This window comes from Alligator sinensis, unplaced genomic scaffold, assembly GCF_000455745.1.
Source record: "Alligator sinensis unplaced genomic scaffold, ASM45574v1 scaffold481_1, whole genome shotgun sequence".
Classification (NCBI taxonomy): domain Eukaryota; kingdom Metazoa; phylum Chordata; order Crocodylia; family Alligatoridae; genus Alligator; species Alligator sinensis.
Genome location: NW_005842201.1, coordinates 1463993 through 1479224, shown reverse-complemented (window position 1 = coordinate 1479224; position 15232 = coordinate 1463993). Strand labels below are relative to the sequence as shown.

Below are 15232 nucleotides of genomic sequence, written 5' to 3'. Positions count from 1 at the left end.
CCCTTCCTGCCCAGTGGCCTGCCCCCCATGGCCACTACCAGCTGCTGGAGCATGTCAGTCCAGTCTAGGATGCGGCAGTGGTATTGCTGGCACCTCTAGTTGGCTTCAGTGACAGGTGGCGGTGACCCTGTGGCAGCAGTCCTGTGGACTCTGTGGTCTCTCCCCCATGTCCAGATATTGGCCCTGCAGAGGCAAGAGACAGAAGGATTTTGTAAGAGTTTGTAATATTTGAGAGAGATGATGTTCTGCTCCAGGGGCCCTGAACTGCTGGCCTCAGATCAAAGGGTAGCAGCGTGCAGGCACCCAAGAACCATGGTAAGTTGGCCTGGCAGGCCTGGGCCCAGGTGAATGCTGCCTGAGCCCCCCATCCCCACTTGCTCCCTGGGGGCCAGCTGCAGGCTGCCTGCCTCCCCTGCTACCTTCCCAGGGTGGGCCAGGCCAGGCTGTTAGCAACACCTGCTGCCATGGCCGCAGCCCCCATTGACACCCCCTCTGCCCCTGCAGGCCCACTGCTGTGCTTCACTGCAGCCCAGGCCCTGGTGCCAAGGCTTAGGGTACATGGGGCTCCTGGACAATGGGGGTAAGGGGCTGGCCACGCTTCTGCCTTCTGTGCAGGAGACCTCTCTAAGAAGGTACCTTGGGGCTGGCTCCCCAGCATGCTACTGCTGCACCCCAAGTGTGCCCCTGCTGCATGTGCCATGGTCAGTGCATGATAAACTGCTTGTGAAGGTGGAGGGATGCCCAAGCCCCTACGCCCTGCTGCTGCTGACTCTGCTGGTGCCCCAGGAACATCTGTGCTCCTGGAACCCTGAGCTATGACAGCATGGGGGCAAGCCTGGCCTGCCTCACAACCTTTTCTGCTGCCTGAAGGGCTACCTGTTGCAGCACTACACATTCCTGCCCCTGGCCACCAAGGAGATCGCTGCCAGGCTTGATGCATTCCTCGGCACGTGAGAGGCCTGTGCCCGCCCAGCCATGGGGACACAAAGTCCCCATGGGGACCCCATGGCTTCCCAGCCTGCTCATGAAGTTCTGACCTGTGTTTCACCTCCCTGTGTGCTGTGGTGGGAAACCCAGGGGCAGGAAAGTGGAAGGGGGACAAGAAGGGGGTAGGGGCCGGAGCCAGGGGCAGGGACTGGCTAGAGTCACAGTTGTGCAGCTGAGGCACTTCACCATGATCCTTCAGAGAGAGGTGGGGGTGAGCAGCAGGAGGCAGTGAGTGCTGGCCCTGGTGGGATCACAGGGCTGGGCAAGGAGTGCAGCAAACTGCAGCCCTTGGCACCAATCACTTGTAGCCAGGGAGCAGCTCTGGAGTGGGAAAGGTTTGGCAAACACAGGCTATGGGCTGTCCAGGGCAGCACATGGGACCTGCCGGACTCCAGCAGTGAGCACAGGCTCTGGCGTGTGTGCTCCACAAAACAAAATAGCTGCAGGCATCTATACCCTGTAGCTAGGGGCTGCTAGAGAGCAGCCCAGTCGAGCAGCAGGAGAGGGGGCCAGGCAAGAGCCCTGGGGCTGGCCTCCAGCCAGGAGGCTCCTGCATTATGCGAATTACTGTATCTACATGTGCATTACTACGTGGTAACTAATCAGGCATAAATTTGATACCTGAATGATTCAGGTATCAAATTTATTCCCACATCACCACAATGCACCCATATTAACTGTGCAGTATGAGTATGCATGTGTAGACACGTGCCTGTACTGTGTAGAAATTTAGGTTATTGCGTAGTAAATGTGCATGTGTAGATGCATCCAATGAGGAGTAACTGGATTAAATGAAGAAAAGAAAATTATGTGGACCAGATTCAGGAGGGGGCGAAGGGAGGAGCAGGGACAGGGACCTTGTGGAGAATGATCCACATCCTGAGGTGCTTACTCAAAATATTCTTCAGTTTTCCCTCAGAGGAAACTCTGATACATGGAAGTTTTGTCTGGACAAATAAGGAGTGAATGAAACTGATTTTGACCTTGGTTTGTATGGAAGGAAAAAAACAACCCAAAAACACTAAGTAGGAGTTTTGTCTCTAAAGTGCTCCCTTAATTTAAAGAGCACCTGCTGGTCTGCAGTTCAGACCAGTTGTAGCTTGAAGTTTTGGGGAGTACATACCCCTTGAATATGGTAAGTAGCGCTGAGTTGCATGACACTTTGGTGATGATGCACTTTGTATAAGTGAGAAAAATATTTTACTAGTGTGGGTTCAGATTCAGACTTAGTGTAAAGTACTAATCATTGCTGCATGTCATACAGCTTTACTGGATATTACAAAGTTGTGAAGATTAAAAAGCACCTTTGGCTATACAAATACTAGGATCATAATGGCAGACTGTTATAAATTTAGCCTGCATCTGACTCAGGTAGTGGCCACACCAGGAAGGGTCATCAACCTTCTGTAAGCAAGAAGACAGACTTGGGGGGTGTGTGTGTGTGTGTGTGTGTGTGTGTGTAGGGCTCTGCATTATTCATATTCATCTTTAAGAGAAAACAATAAGGATGCCCCATTGAATAAGAAAGCAATTGTTACGTTAAAACCTTGAAAGCTTATAGAAGTTGGTGAACAGTCTCCAATTAACTTCAATGGGCTTCAAATCAGTTGTCGAGTGCAGAGATGAGGAAAAGAAATAAACAGCAGAATCAGTGTCAGGTTTTGCTTCAGGACCCACCCCACCAGCTGGGACTGGTGGCACCGCGTTGCCCTGCACACCTAGGATGATGACCAGTGGCTGGACTCATTCTGCATGACCCAAACCATGTTCCAGGAGCTAGTCCAGCAGCTTGGCTTGCACCTGGAGTGCTAGCACACCACCATGCACCAGCCTCTCCCCACAGAGACCCACGTGGCCATCGCCATGCTGCAGCTTGCCATGCCCACCAGCCTGTGCCATGTCACCCACCTGTTCAGGGTGGGCAGGCAGCCACTGGAAAGGCCATCCTCGAGGTCTGCAGCACCGTCCAGAATGTGCTGGCCAACACTGTGCTCAGGGTCGCTGACCCCCTGGAGGTGGTGGTGGGCTTCTGAGCACTCAGCTTCCCGCAATGCATCATTAAGTGAATGGACTTAAGTTCAAGCTTCATGTTTAAAGTGGTATTTCCTAGATACAGAACAAACAAAAAACCCCCAACAACCAATTAAATAAGTAAAAAACAAGAGGGAAAATGGAAACATATCCGTAAATAGTCTCTTCCTTACACTTCTAGTCATCCTTTACTGAAAGGCTTATTCTTTGATAATTATTTTGTTTTGTTCTTTGAACCAGTATTGCTGTTACTCTCATTTCTTCCAAGTCACAGATTATCCAAGTGGCATTAAGTATGCTAGTAAAACCTGCAGATGAACTAAATGACTTGGCAGAATATCATTAATATCACTTCCAAGAGATTCTTGATTGATGGATAGGAAAAAAGAGACACCATGCTTGTCTACCATTCATATTGCAACACTAAAGGACAGAAAAGTCTGGTAAGCAGCAGCAGTTTCATTTTAATCATCTTTTTTATTAACAGTAAATCAGAAAAGAAAAACTGGGTCGGAAACTCATCCTTTTCATGCATTTTAAAAATGTCTGTATCAACAGTTGCCCAGAACTCCCTGCCTATATTATTGAAGGATACTCTTACAGCCTCAATAACTAAATCTGCCTGTGTTTAAATCCCCAGGCTCCGGTTATTCAGACTGAGATTATCATCAGTGGTGTTAGTAGTTTATAGGAGTTATAGCTTGTATTTTTACACTCCTGCTGCTTATTCACTTTGACAACTGCCTGATTAATCAAGCTCATATTATTTGGTACAATTGCTGGGGTGCCTTTTTTTAGACATATATGTTTCTATTTCAGTGGGCTGTGGAAATATAAAATAAGAGGGAAATGTAAAATAATCTATGTAGTGCTACTTTGTTATACTAGCCTTTGAATACAGTGAAAGGTCACCTGGTAATGTGATGGAAAAGAGGCCTATAATTCACAGAAAAAGATTAAGTTCTGGGTGATTGATGTATCATGTCTAGAATGTAATCAGAAGTTATGAAATATTTAATTTATCCCATGATATAAAGTTCAAAGTTTGTTTTCAATTTGATCCAAAAATCACTAAAATACAGTTCAATATATTTCTTTTCACAGCTGACATTGATTACTAGAGTCCATATTAAAAATAAAAAATGCCATCAGTCAAAGCCTGGTATTGGAAAGATAACTCATTTCCAGTACAGAAACATTAACAGTAGCACACACATGTACACACACACATATATGACACAACTCCTATAAATGCTCACGCATGCGTGTGCGCGCGTGTGTGTGTGTGTGTGTGTGAGAAATATGTTAAATATCCTGAGGTTCCTCCTCACAAGGTTGTTAAAAAAGAGACGTTGTGATGAAAACCTTAAGTAGCAATGGGATGCTCTGTGGCATCTTGTCTCAGTATCAGAAAGGTAATGCACATGGTGGTAATGTGTTCTCCTATTCTCCATCAGAAAAAAAAAATCTGACTCTCAGTGAAATATATATGTAATGCATTAAATCTTGGCTGCTCCCTGTACAAATACTAACATATTACATCATAAATTGGGTGGGGTTCCCCCATACAGGATAGAGTTTGGCTCTGTAGCCTATTATTATTTTTCTTACTCCACGCTTGGAAAATCTGACGGGGAAGCTTTCTAACATGTGTGCTCTTCATAATGCAGAACAAACTGCAGAAGTGGTTCCTTATTAAATATCCTCCTATCTATCTAAAATATCTAGCTGATAATAAAATGCTATTTATTGATTGATTATAGATCAAAAGTTTGCTCACTCCTTATGGCAACAGCTGCATAGATCAGTCAGGCCATAGGGTGACTGGCTATGGACAGGGAAGACTTGGACTTGATCTCAGGTGAGGGGAGGAATGGAGCAGCATACGACACTCATTCTTGGGAGAAAAACACTCTCACAAGGAGATGAGAAAAGAAGGAGATGAGAAAAAACTCTCTCACAGGTAGATTTTTCCTGGTTTCAACTTGGAAGACCTTTCTTCCAGAGGGGGCATGTTTCCACTGGGAGAAAATGACTGAACACTTCCACACTCCTAGTATCTACCAGAAAAGGGGAGATTCTTCTGGTTGAAACATAATGCCTGCAGGTGGCCTGAGTGAGGACTAACTACAGAAATTCAGGCCACAAATGTGAGCCAAAAATGTGGATGATTTAATCTAAATGTGTCTTTCCTCACCTGCCAAATCCCTTGAGATGGATCATCTAATTTTATGGAGAGGGAGGAATGGAATCAGCTCATATATAGCATATTTGCAAGATCACACCAATATGATACATCACATCAAGCCTCTCTGGTCACAAACATTTTTCAGGCAAGCATACAAAATCAGAGGTGTGGTTATGAAAATGCATCTCTAAGGCATAATGAAGCATAAAGTACAGCCAAAAAAAGCCTGCATCTTGTAATTATCTCACTCCTTTGGTTTGCATACTGTTATCATAAATGTGTCTATAAAAAAGTGAAATAAGATTTTTTATGTGGGGTTGCGCCAGTGTTCCACTTAGCATGCTGAAACACATAAATCAACTGGCATGTCTGTATTTGCAAAGATTTATGTATCTTCTTTGAGGATCACCAGCCAAACGGCACACTCTCTCCACGCGAACACTTGGCAGGTTGGTTAAATCATTATTCCAAGTATTTACAGCTAAAAAATAATTTTGGCTTGTTTTCTCAACATGTCACACCATTAATTTCACTTTGTTCAAGATACTGCATGCTTGCCCAAATTGTTCATAACTTGTATTTCTGCTGAGTGCATGGAGAGAGTAAGCTGCTTTAAAACTTGAAATAACCCATAACAAACTTGCCCTACCATGGGTGCTATTTAAAACAGTCTAAGAAGTAGTCCTTGTCTAGGGATCACTTTCTGCTGATGGATCATATACTTTACAGCAGGTCTCTTGGCCAGCCACCGTTCCTGTCATTGCTCCTGCTGCTATGGTGTCTGGGGTGTCTAGGCTCCCTCTCCTTTGGCTACTGCTTCTTTCCCCTGCTCTTGGAAATGGGGCAGGGCAGTTGGAGAGGGTGTGGGGAGAGGGGAGTCAAGCTTTTTGTGCTGCCAGGAGGGGAGCTGGGTTGCCTACCCTGTGCATGTAGCTAAGGGGAGACAGACTCCACATATAGCCACAAGAGGAGCTGGGTTGTCTGGGCTGCAGAAACTGTGTGTGTGTGTGGCCACAGACTGCCTGTGCAGTTTGGGGGCGGGGGGGGGGTCCCAGGAGGGCCATTTGGTCCCTGCTGCATGAGCCTGGGAGTCTGCATCCCATGGGGTATACATTCCCCTACTGTCTGGAAACTGGACAAACCTGCTTTACAGGAAGAAAATTTGAAATATTTCTGGGCAGTCTATGTTGAATAAGGAATGTGAATTGTAATGGCCAAATATCACACTTACTGGGCTTGAAAGCAAGAGTTACGTGGTGAAGTGCTATGGCTTGTGTTATACTGGAGGTCAGACCAGATCATCACCAATGGGCCTTTCTGGCCTTAAAATGAATGAATGAATCAAATAGCTTTATCCCAAAGAAGCCCTAAGTGAATACCAATGGCAGTCAGTCTCCATCTCAGACTGAACAATGCTACTGAATAGTTAGTGGCGCTTATCTTTCTAGCACAATGTGCTATTGTTTTTTAATCTGACAGCATAATTATGACTGGATTGTTTCATCTTCTACAAACAATGTATTCAGGAGCAAACAAGAGGAAGTACTTTTACATAGTGCATAGTAAACGTGTGCAACTTCTTGCCAAAGGAGGTTGTAGAGGTATAAGGTATAAACAGAATGAGAGAGGGATTAGACAAATTCATGGTGGATGTGTCCATTGAAAGCTATTAAATATAACAATCAAAGATTGTTAGGCTTCTGACAGGCCTACACCAAAGTTGGTAGGTGCCAGGGACAGTCTGACAACGATGATTTACACTAGCTATGCCCTGTATATACGTTCTCTATAAAGTATCTACTATTTGCTATGGTTGAAAACAGGCCTATTTGTTATGCCAGGCACAATGGGCATGGTTGGACACAGGATAGGGCTAGACAGACCATTGGTCTACCTCACTTTGGCAATTTTTATGTTCTTATGTTCAGTGGTTTTTGCAATCTCATGCAGCATTCAGAGGTGGGATTCCCACTCTGCCTAGCAGGCCCTGTGCATTATAGGATAGAAAGCATGGGATTCATGGGATAGTGCTTCCCAGGCTTCTTGCTGCTCCAATGAGCAGAGGGGGCAATATATTTATCACTCAAAAAGTCCTGGGGTTGACTTAGGGGGAGCTTTATACAAAAACTATGGAAGGATAAAGGTGAAGAGGGAAGAAAATAGAGGGGAGGGAGAAGAATTTTTTCACAAGAAAGTTGTAAGATTCCTTCTAGCCCTTTTCCTCTCTCTTACATTTTTAATGTTTTACACTTTGGCTTTGATCCTACAAGCACTTTTGTGTATTCTGAACACCCCTACACTGATTAATCTCAATGATTTGTTCTCAGTTGTAATGTAAAATACATGTGTAAGTGTTTTCAGGATCTGGACATTAGTGATTAATATCAAGCCTAAACTTGCAAGGTTTCAAACATAGTTAGTTGTTTGAAAAGGCAGCAGTCAGTATGGCTCTATTCTTCATGGCTATTTATATTACTGTAGCATCCAACCTCTTCCCTATATTTAATGTATTTATCATCCCTGAGTTATAGATGTGGAATTTCTCAATTTTGAAGATAGGGAACTGAGGACCAGAAAGATTTGCTTAAGGTTATCTAGGAATTCTCTAGCAGAGCAGCAATGTAAATCTGGATCTTCTGAATCCATAGCCAGTACTTTACCTGGTTTCTTTTCTACCTGTCATTCTCACTTTAGCATTTTAGACCATGACTACTGGCAACAGAAGAAAATAACAGATATCTGTAACTTAGGGCCAGTTCTCTGTTCCCTTTCCATGACTTTTTCTAATGTACTCCTTTCTTCCCTGTTCCAGGGTCACTTGAGTGTATTCTCCTTCCTTAAAACACAGTGACAGTGACTTACAGTTAAACATGGAGTCTTCTTTGTCAGACCCAACTGCACAACTAATAAGACACATGATTATAATTATAAAGGCTTTTCTCAGAACTGTGGCAAAAAATGTACTTCATTTCACAATCTGGTTTCAATGGCTGTCAACCAAGTCTCAATAATTTTCTTTGACTCTTACTGTCAATAGCTGGGCCCCACCTCTGTGCTGCACTTTGTTAGTACCCTTTCCTTTTTGCCTACTAAATCACTTCCAGCAAGCAGCTTTCTTATTCCAAGAGTAGTTACAGGGAGTAAAGATGCAAGAAACCCTTGTTTCAATGAAACCTTTAGGAGATACTGAGATACTCTGTGAAATGATAATCTTTTTCCCACATAAGACTGACAGAGCATGTAGGGTTTTACAAGCTCTTTATACTGAACACAACAGAAGCAAAAATCATTCTGGTTCTCATAGCTATATTGGCTCAGCCTCACTGATGTCAAAGTGGCTGACCACATATGATTTACTTATGTGCATGTGCATGTGCCAGTCAATCAATAAACTGATGTTAGCCTAAGTGCCTAATGAAGGGGATACTCAAGGTGGGGTCCATGGCAGATTTTGTTTTTAGCTCAGTTTTCTCTCTGGAGTGATACCCCATTCTGCTCTATGGGTTTAGCATTTCTCCCACATTGCTTCAAGAATGACATAATTATGTTCTGAGCAATCTTTGTTAATGAGCCCCAGGCTCCACTTCTTTCTTTTTTACCCTTTCTAGCTATTAATTCCTTCTTCTCTACAGCTATCTTCTTGAGGCAATCATTGATTTCTGTACTTCAAGTGCCACCAGTTCTTTACCATAGCTTGAGGCCTACAGATAGTGTTAATGAGAAATAACGGTAAGCAACCTCATCGTACAAGGTCAAAGAATATTATGGACCAGTATTTAAAGCACCCCATTGTCTTCATTAATGTAGGTTCATTACCTGGAGATCTGGATCTACTCCTAGTAAGATGGAGATTCTCCTTAGTTCCCCGGCAGAGACCTGGGTAAGTGAGGCAAGCAAGAGGAAGACCCTGTTGGAAAGAAGTCTTACCCTGGAGGGCTGTAGCAGGCTATTAGACCTAGCTTGAGAAAAAGGGCTCCGGGGAATCCCTGCACCAAGAATGGAAGTATAGTCCAGGGAGTGGAGTAAAGGATTGGTAAATGCACCCTGTACTGTAGACCACACTGCAGTAAGGATGGCGAGCCAGTTAGAGGCTTTCAAGGAACTACATTAAAAAAAAATCAAGTCCAGGAAGGGGAAAGTTAATTTTTAGGTTTCTACTAGGTGGTGTTTTGATTGAGAAGGGGAATTTGTGGCACTAGATGGGCCTGATGCTGGACTGGGTAAGGCCTTACTACATGTACATAGATGACCTAGTTGCAGTTTTACTTAGTAATGTATTAAACACACTCATATGCACACGTGTGCATGCACGCATGCACACACACAAACACAAGCCAAACGGTGGCTTATTTAATTTTAGTTTGCAAACAGTAGCAGAAGTATGACCAAAGCCAATAACCAACTCAAGGCAGTGCATATTATTGCTTTGGCGTAGAAATTTAACATATAGTAGCTTTGACAGATGAAAATAAATGTGTTCCACATGGTATTATTGATGGTGACTTAGCATTTACTCACACAGGTATGTCATTGTTCTTCTCGTAGGGCTATACTGAGCAAGGAAACCCAGTTAGGAAATATGCTTCTCTACACAATGTTTTTATGTCAGCCTAGATAACTGTGCTATGGGTCACAGGCATAATTTTAAAGCTTGGGCTATCTTAGTGTATGAAGGTATCCAAAGAAGAGATGTCTGTTAGAATCTTTCTATATAACTACTTGGGTACGTGGGAACCAATTATATTGAAATGTCTTCAGTTTCATTCCCAGGGATTACATGCCCAGGTTTGCTTTGGATATTGGGTTTTACAAGTTCAAGCTCAAAGCACAAGCCGGTCAAAACCTTAAATTTACCTGTTTTTACATCATGCTGCTGGATTTATAAAATCATAAATCAGCCTAGCTTTTCTTGGAAATGGATTTGGGTTTGCTACTTATGTGTGAAAATCAATAGGCCTTTCAAAAATCCTGGTCTAGGTTTTTGTGCTCCAATTTTTCTGCCATAACCTGCCTGTAGCAAAGCTTTCATTAACTTTAAAGGAAGAAAGATCAGACTCTATTTTTAATATAAACAAGTGAATATTGTATGTTTTTTCTTCAGTTGGTTGATTTGTTAGGTACCTGCAAAGAACTAGAAAGCAATAAGTATTAAAATCATTTTGTCCTGCTATTTAAAGTGTGCCCAATTGTTATATCTTGTAGCTACACAGTGGTAGGGAGATTAGACTTGCAGAGAGAGTATGTAGGTAACAGGTAAATGGTCCATCAAATTCAAATTGAATACTTCTGTGGTGTCTCCCTTTTGGTGGCCACTTGAGCAATGCAGGTAAGAAAGCTGGTTTGCCACATAGATAAGTATGAAATGTCCTTACTCCAAAGATAACATGTAAAAGCCTCCCTCTCTCTATATCTGTACATATTTCCTTCGAGAAGCAGCTAGTGCTCATGAAGCAGAAGCAATTGGCTTCTCTGTGCAATCAGGAAGCATATGGGAAAGGACTGCTCCCACTTCATATGTGATATATCACATGCTAACTGCAACGGAAGGGCACCTTTACACATACTCTGGGGGTGGGGTGCTTTAATTAGAGAGGCTTTTGGGAGCTGCTCTAATTAAACTGCCTGCAACGTTTAGTGTATTCAGCATCCCGCACTTCACAATGGTGGTGAGGGCACTTTAACTAAAGCTCATTCAACTTTAACTAAAGCTCTAGTTTGGCTTTAACTAAAGCTTTAGTTAAAGCACCCTTGCCACCATTTTGAAGCATGGGGATGCTGAATGTGTGGGACGCCGAGGTTGCTGGAGGATGCTAATTAGCATGCTGTAGCAGACTCAATTAAGCAAATATGCTGACACACTGTAATTACAATGCATAGAAGCAGCCATCCCGCATGTCTACAAGCACCTGAAGTGAAGCATCAAAGTATGTAGGAACATCAGTCAATGAAAACAATGTTCTTGCTTCATTAAATGCACATTCACATTCTTTAGTCAACTTCTATTTCTTTTTTGCTTGCAGTAGTTCATGTATCAGTGTCAATATTGTTGCCAGATTAGGCAAAGATTTGCCATGATAGTTAAGTATTCCTTAAAAGGAATGTAACTGTGAAATATTTCTTAGTGGTGGTGCACAAAGTGTTGCCTGTTGTCTGGAGTTATCAATGTCATCGTTGCTGTTGTCCTTGTTGGATGTTACCAATGTGTTATCAGTGATACAGTTTCAGGAACCACAGTGCTGGCAAAGTCACTGCCAGGAGTTTCCAACACCAATCTCGTGGAAAAAAATGAGCACAGGCTCAGTTCAGTAGCAAAGATTCAGACAGGTTTATTGTTTACAAGCATAGCCCTACCACGTTTTGGCCTAACAAATACATCAGACCAGGAGTTAAGGCATCTGTACCTGTGACAAGGTAGTCAGCACAACACCATGCAGTCTCCCCCAGGCCACTACAAAATTCCCCTGGTTTCCTATTCTCCTTTTATTCAATAATCAGAACTAAGTATATATTGCATTCCATCTGTATCTTGAATGTCTCAAACCATCTTGTACCATGGGTGTTTCATATTCTGACCTGGGTGTTCCCGTTTCAGCCTTATCATCCTGGTACTGGACTAACCTACCTTATACCACCATCTCCCCCTCCCATCCCTTGGTAGGAATGCATATCTGGCTCACCTGCCAAGTTCTGCTTATGTGAGGAGTTCATGCATCGGTCAGGTTTGCTGGCAAGGCCTACTCTGGTCAATGCTTTAGGAAAGCCTTTGTGTGGGCAGCAATATTAACCAATGTTAATTGATTAATAACTGCTTTCCAGTGAGGCCTACATTCCCCTCATTTTTGTCATTTATAAGGGAGGATGATTTCTTTAATCCTTTGGCATCCATGACATGCTCAAGGTATTCAGTAGAGGACTTGAAAAATTCACATTTGTCCCTGTGCATTTGCAACAGTGTCTTTTAGATGTTGCAGGACAGCATCAAGCTTCCGACAGTGGTCTTCCTGATCTTTGCCTGTAACCAGTATGCCGTCCAAATAGCACTGCATTTCATTCAGGCCTTTTAACGATTTCACTCACGGCTTTCTGGAGGAAGGAAGTAGCAGATGCAATGCCAAAAAGCAATCAATTATAGCAGGATAATCCCTTTTGAGTGTTTTTGTGAGGTATTTGTTAGATGCAGGATCCACTTCTATTTGGAGGTAGGAATTACTCAAATCCAATTTACTAAAACATCTTCCTCCACTAAGAGCAGTAAACAAACCTTCAATGCAAGGCAAAGGATACTGGACAGCACACAAAGCCAGATTCAGTGTTCTTGTAAAGTCACCATAAATTTGAACTGAGCTTTTCTTCTTGATCACTGAAACAATCGGTGTAGCCCATTCACTGTGTACGACAGGTGAAAACACCCCACTTCTTACCAAACAGTCCAAATCAGCTTCCATCGGGGGTCGCAGAACATAATGTACAACTCTGGGCTTACAGTATTTTGGTTGGTATCCAGGCTTGATTTTGAGCTGCACAAAGATGTTGATCATCTGCCCAAAATCTGTTTCAAAAACCTTGGAATAATTATCTAGCATTTCTTGAAGCCCCTGAGGTGCTTTTCTGATTGACATGATCTCATTCCAATTCACTCTCAGCTTTTCTAGCCAAGATCTGCTGTACAATGGTAGATAATTTCAACCATACAGAAGGGTAAATGGACTGATTGCCTATCTAGTTGAACAGTCACCCAACATAACTGTTTTGGGGCTACCTTTTCTTCAGTGTAAGCCATCAGAAGCATGGAGGTTTTCTCCAAGGGTACCTGTGAAACACATTAGTTATGTAGAGATGCAGGTATTAGGGAAACAGCAACTTCTGGATTTCTCTCTATTCTTATGCAGACACCTTTAGTTAATGGTGTGACCCCGATACCATCTCTTACAGCTGCTTTTGATAGTATGTGCAAGCCCAGGTCTTGATCAGTGGCACTAGAACTTTGGTCTACTTCCATGTTATACATTCTGGACTTAGGCTCCCTATTATGTCCCTCCTTCATATATACTTCCCTGGGTAGATGGCTCCAAGGTGTTACTATTTGTTGCACTGTTTGACCAGCCATAGCAATATGGCCTTTTATTTGGCATTTCCTGCAACTGACCTGATGTGCCCAGAAATCCCTTTCAGTGTACATGGTTTGCGAACAACAGCTGCAGGAAAACTTCCTTAGTTTCTGTGCCTCTTGATCTTGTCAATTCAAATGATGCATCTTCTCCCATACTAAAATCCTGGGAGTCCTCAACAGTTTCCATGGCAAGTGCTTTTTCCACAGCTTTTGTGAATGTAAGAGTGGGCATAGTCAATAATTTCCTCCAAGTTTGTTCACCATCTGACCCAGCAATGCCTGATCTCATAGGGCATCACTCAACACCTGTCCAAACTAACAAAGTTCTGATGATGACTTTAAAGCAGCCACAGATTGTGCCACTGACTCCCACTCTCCTGGGGTTGTCGGTGGAATTGGTACCATTCTATAACCATGGACGGGATAGGTGAAAAGTGATCCTTTATTGCTGCAGTGATTTCTGCATAGGTGGCCTGTCTTGGCAAAGTTGGCATCAAAAGAGCCCATTGGAGGCTGTATGCACTGGAACCTATTAGGGCTGTGCAAAGCTTTGGTTGCTCATTTGATTCAGCGGAGATTAAGCCCAATTCAGTGGCCAACTCTCCAAAACTGAAATGAATCAGGAGACCCTTTAATCTCTCTGAATCGAATCGGAATCTTTTGAAGCAATTCAGAGAGATTCAGAAAGATTCAAGAATTCAGACATAGACACAGCTTTAAATGTTTTTTCTACATACTTCAAAGTACGAGGCAACTCATGAATGCTGAGATAGTGGGGCAAATGGAGCATCCCACAGGAGTGGGGGGCGGGTCCCCAGCAAGCTCAGCAGCAGACACAGAAGTGGACCAGAAGCACTTCTGGTCCACTTCCAGGTCTGCTGGGGAGTACGCTGGGGGGGCGGGTTCCCTGTGCCTCCCTGGCTCAGCAACTGGTGTGTCCTGTGTTTGGGGGGGCACCTGGGGCCTCCCATGGACGACCATCGAATCGAGGGCGGGGTGCAGGCCCCCCCCCCCCCCGGGCATTCAGCAGCAGACCTGCAAGTGGACCAGAAGTACATCCGGTCCGCTTCTGAGCTCGCTGATGAGCATGCAGGGCCCCCCCTGCACTCTGGTAGGACGCTCCATCTACCCCAGCATCACAGTGCTCAGAAGCCATGCTTAGTACCTCAAGGTATATAGAAAAACATTTAAAGCTGCGTCTATGGTCAAATTGCTGATTCTCTGAATCAGCATCGAATCTTCAAATTCAGGTTCGGCCAAATTGGGACAGTGATCCAAATCAACGAATCGAATCACTGTCCCCAATTCGGACTGAATCTGAATAGAATATGGCCAGTTTCACACACTGCTAGAATCTATCACTCTCAGCAATGTTAAAACTCATTGCCCTTCTGGAATTGATTGCAGGCTATGACCTGTTCAAAATGTTCAATATACACTACCCATGTCTCTTCATAGAATCGTAGAAGTAGGGTTGGAAGGGACCTTGTAGATCTTCAAGTCCGACCCCCTGCCTGGGCAGGAAGAAAACTGGGCTCAAGTGACCCCAGCCAGGTAGGCATCAAGCCTCTTCTTAAAGACCCCCAGGGTAGGAGCCAGCACCACTTCCCTTGGAAGTTGGTTCGAGATCCTAGCCGCCCTAACTGTGAAGCAGTTCTTATAGATGTCTAGTCTAAACCTACTCTCCAACAACTTGTGGCCATTATTCCTTGTTAGCCTGGGGGCACTAGGGGAAACAAGGTCTCCCCCAAACCCTTCTGGTCCCCCCTAGTGAGTTTATAGACGGTCACCAGGTCCCCCCTCAGCCTTCTCTTGTGAAGGCTGAACAGGTTCAGGTCCCACAAACTCTCATTGTAGGGTCTGCCCTGCGTCCCCGGATCATGCAAGTGGCCCTCCTCTGGACCCTCTCAATGCTC

At 44.0% G+C, this 15232-nt stretch overlaps 1 long non-coding RNA gene across 1 annotated transcript in view; it reads right to left on the bottom strand.

Moving 5' to 3' along the window:
* Window positions 1-37: 37 nt before the first annotated feature.
* The window catches only part of LOC112550772, a 21389-nt gene continuing 6194 nt past the window's right edge, over window positions 38-15232 (bottom strand). The window contains exons 2-3 of the long non-coding RNA XR_003094772.1: window positions 2896-3093; window positions 38-183 (exon numbers count right to left, since the gene is read on the bottom strand). This is a non-coding gene — a long non-coding RNA (uncharacterized LOC112550772). The remainder of the gene's footprint in view (window positions 184-2895; window positions 3094-15232) is intronic.